Raw genomic sequence first — 297 nt, 5'->3', positions numbered from 1 at the left:
TGGATACTTAGCGAGAAGATCGATTTATATATCGTTAAGGATTCGTTACTATTACTTCTTTAAATTTTAACATCTTGACGATTTCTCTTTTAGTTTGATGTTTGTGCGAACATTGATCTATGGCCTTACGGAATGTGCACCCGATATGCAATGTATAAAACTTGGCAATTTTTCAAGGGGCACGTTTAAGTTATCGACGAACATAATACAATTATAAAATATAATGAAGATACAATGGATTTGGTCAGAAAAATCCAATCCAAAAACATTGTTAAATTGTCATGCTACAATAGCAAA

Source organism: Trachymyrmex septentrionalis, unplaced genomic scaffold, assembly GCF_001594115.1.
Source record: "Trachymyrmex septentrionalis isolate Tsep2-gDNA-1 unplaced genomic scaffold, Tsep1.0 scaffold334, whole genome shotgun sequence".
NCBI lineage: Eukaryota > Metazoa > Arthropoda > Insecta > Hymenoptera > Formicidae > Trachymyrmex > Trachymyrmex septentrionalis.
Note: the sequence above shows the minus strand (reverse complement) of the source record.